The following is a 3,818-nucleotide window of genomic DNA, read 5'->3' on the forward strand; positions in this document are numbered from 1 at the left end:
CTCGTTTAAAGATGCTTGCAATTGCATAGAGTTCACCTGGATAATCCAGGATAATTTCTTCATCTAATGTCCAGCTGATTGGTAATCTTAGTTCCATCTGCTATCTTAATTCTCCTTTGCCATGTAACATGATTTATTCAGGTTCCAAGATTTGAGAGGGAGACATCTTTGGAAAGCCATTAATCTGCCTTCCCAGCAGAGAAGGAATGGCAGATATAGAATGTACATTCCCATAAAGGTAGTTAAATATGTCAGGTTTTAGTATACTGGGTTGTGCAGCGGAGAGCATCTTCTGGGGCTTTTGTATCAAATACTCTGGATTCGTAACCCAGCTTTCTCACTTACTTTCCCAAAGTCACATGAACTTTGACTAGTGATCAGATTCCAGGTGTCTCAGTGTTCTCATAAGTAAAATGGAAACAATGCCTGCTTTGAAAGGCTGTTATGAGAATAGCGTAAGTGCCAAGCAGAGTGCCTGGCCCATCTGGACACGCAATGAACACTAGCTCCTTCTATGTTGTTTTTCTCAGATTTTCCCTAGGAGACAGGGATGTAAATCTCTGAAAGTGATCCCAGGCGTTTTGAACCTTGACCATCCCTGGCAAGAGCACTGCCCCATGTAGTAACTCCAAATTCAGTCCATATGCCTTGTAAACAGGGATGGAAAACTGAGTTTGATAATTCTTAAAAACCGATGACCATGACACACGCTGTTTCTTGTTTGCACTGTTGCATTGTGTTTATTTGTACATTTCAAAGAATCATACTATAGCAGAGCTGGAAGAGCTCTTGGAGAGCATTTTATGGTACAGTAGAAATAAGATTGTGCCTGGGATCAGGAGATAAGAATTCGAGGCCTGGATTTGCAGCAAGCTAACCACAGGTCTCTAGTACCAGCCCTGCCTACTTCACTGAGTTGGTAAGGCTTTGGCAGGGTAAATCGAGTCTCCCTATGAGCACACAGGATTTGGTGAAATGCTATTCATTCATGTTCATTCATTCTTCATTCAGAAAATCTTTACTAAGCTCCTTTTACCTGACAAGTACAATCTAGTTAACATAAATAGAGCACTTCTTTTGTCCAAAACACTTTTGTAAAGGAACATGGAAGAGAAGATACAGTGCTGTTTACAAAGCATATACATGAAAGGCCATGCAAACAATGAGAAAATATCTTTTGAGCAACCATTGGTTTTTGTTTAATATGAAAAAGCAAGGGCAGAATTTTAAGGGTATTAGATGATAGAGTATGTCTGGGAAAGACAATGGGTCTGAGCAAAAATGATAGTGAGTGATGGAGGCTGTGTGATATAACCATCTCCCTCAGTCTCCCTGAGAAAACTCCAATGAAACTATGTAATGCTGCAGTAATTTTGGAAATTAATTTGTGTACTTTTAAGTGTCATTTGGCCACCAGAATAGTCTCTAGTAAATTCAAAGATATTCCCATGAAATTTGATAACATGTGGGTAACTTGAATAAGAAATTAAATAATATTTATGAAAGCACCTTAGAAATGCATTTGTTAATCAGCCATAAATTGTTATTCTTTGCTTCAACACTGACTTCATAGATGAAAAATCCGAAGCTCAGAAAATTTATGTGATTTGGGCGTTTTAACCTATTTCATAGATTTTTGTGAGGACCAAATGAGATGTAAGGCACTTGGCTTAGGGTTTGGCAGATGGTAAGCACTCAATAAATGTTACCAATCATTATTATTGTTATGCTGCTGGTGGTGGTTGAAGGCCTGTGTGGGAGACTGTTTACTGACACCCAGTGCAGCATGCTTTCTACTGTACCTTCTTCCTTTTGCAACTATCATGTCATTTTAGATGACATAGATTATAATAAAATAGGTCTGAAGCGAGCTTATGCAATTTTTATAAAAGCAAAACGAAAGAATAACACTCTTGATTTAACTAAAGTTAATATCTCAACAAATGTGAGAAAGGTCAACTAGAATTTACAAAAGGGATACTTCATTTGAATATCCATCAAGCTCTATTACTCTTAGCGCCCAAACTATTCCAGGCCCTAACGGAGACATTTAGTCATGATTTGGTGAGATACTATTCATTCACATTCATTCATTCCTCATTCAGAAAATCTTTACTAAGCTCCTTTTACCTGACAAGTACAATCTAGCTAACATAAATAGAGCACTTCTTTTGTCCAGAACAATTTTGTAAAGAAAAATGGAAGAGAAGATACAGTGTTGTTTACAAAGCATATATATGAAAGGCCATGCAAATAATGAGAAAATATCTTATTAACAAGAGAAAAATGAGAGATACTGGAAGGAGGCAGAATCAAGGAGTGTTCAGAATTGTCTAGACTTAATCCCCAAAGTCTTCCTGGAGGAGGAGGAAGCTATACAGTGATGACCTGCAGGTTATACTAGGCATGAAACAGGAAGGAAGAGAGGGAGGGATTTGTAAAACAGGTATTTCAGGTCTAGCAGCTATATGGCTGCTGGTTTTCTTACTTTCCTGCACCACAGGGATTTTTTCCTTAGAAATGTGGTCCCAGAAACATATCGTCTAGGTTTGCACATCTCTCCAACCTTTTTCCTAATCTCTTATGCTTCTATGAGAAACTGCCAAGTCTACCTAAGAGAGGCTCCCTGCCTTCAGCATTGGCTAATTCTAACACTATTTATCAGCCACCCAGGATCTTACAGGAAAATTGCTTTCTAGGATAGAAAGTTCCCCTGGAATTGGGCCCTGATCACTGTCCTCTTGTGTTCCCTACTCTGTGAGTCATCTAAATTGTAAATGCTGGGCTGCTTGGCTACACAGGCCCAGAATACCCACGTATAATCTGTAGGCCGTATAAAATGGTAGTAGTATTCCGGAGGATAATTGTTATTAACATATGAGCATTAGGGTTCACAAGGCCTCTTTACATCTTTTCATCTAATAATTTAATCCAATGATACATTGTGTAGGTATGAACATTGATTTCATTGTATAGATGAGGAATTTGGAATTTAGAATATTAAGCGACTTATACTGAATAACACATAGAAAACCCTGAGTGCCGTGCAAGTATCACCCATATAAACATATAGAACCAAGGAGTTCCCTCAAGTGCATTCTCAGTCAGTATTCTCCAGCTTTCAAAGGTGAATATTGTTTTCTGACTTCTCTCATCATAGCTTAGTGTTTCCTGTTTTTTTTTTCAATATAATTTTTTTTTTTTTTTTTTTAGGCAAGGCAACCCTTGGTTGACCTCACAGATTGCAAGGAACTTGTCAGTTTATAATCTCTTATTTTTTTATTTTTTATGCCTACAGAACTTGGTCTTCCTAAGTGGTCTCCTATCCAAGTACTAACCAGGCCTGACCCTGCTTAGCTTCCGAGATTAGACGAGATCGGGCTTGTTCAGGGTAGCATGGCCGTAGACCTCAACATAATGTTTTTTAAGATTCATCTATATTGGTGTGTATGGCAATAGTTCTTTGTTTTCACTGTTATCTAATATTCCATTATCTGAATATTCCACAGTTTATTTATTCATTCAACTGCCGATAAACATCTGAGTCATTTCCAGGTTTGTCTTATTGTGAGTTGAGTTGTTATAAACATTCTTGTTCGTGTCATTTAGTGGATAGGCACCTATTTCTCTAGGCATATACCTAGGAGTAGAATTGTGGGAGTTTCAGTTCTTATCTTTGCAAACACTTGGTATTGCCATTGTTTTTAATTTTAGCTATTCTTGTGAGTGTGAATCAGCAAGCCAGTAACTAGTCAAAACAGAATTGGATCAAAAATAAGGAAGATATTAGTAGGTTTGGAAAAGAGTATGAAGCACTA

General features: G+C 37.8%; 1 pseudogene; it reads right to left on the reverse strand.

Annotated features, from left to right (window-relative positions):
- Positions 1-3,289: 3,289 nt before the first annotated feature.
- On the reverse strand, positions 3,290-3,408 carry LOC112477433 (annotated as a pseudogene).
- Positions 3,409-3,818: the final 410 nt, after the last annotated feature.

Source organism: Pteropus alecto, unplaced genomic scaffold, assembly GCF_000325575.1.
Source record: "Pteropus alecto unplaced genomic scaffold, ASM32557v1 scaffold433, whole genome shotgun sequence".
In the NCBI taxonomy this organism is placed as follows: domain Eukaryota; kingdom Metazoa; phylum Chordata; class Mammalia; order Chiroptera; family Pteropodidae; genus Pteropus; species Pteropus alecto.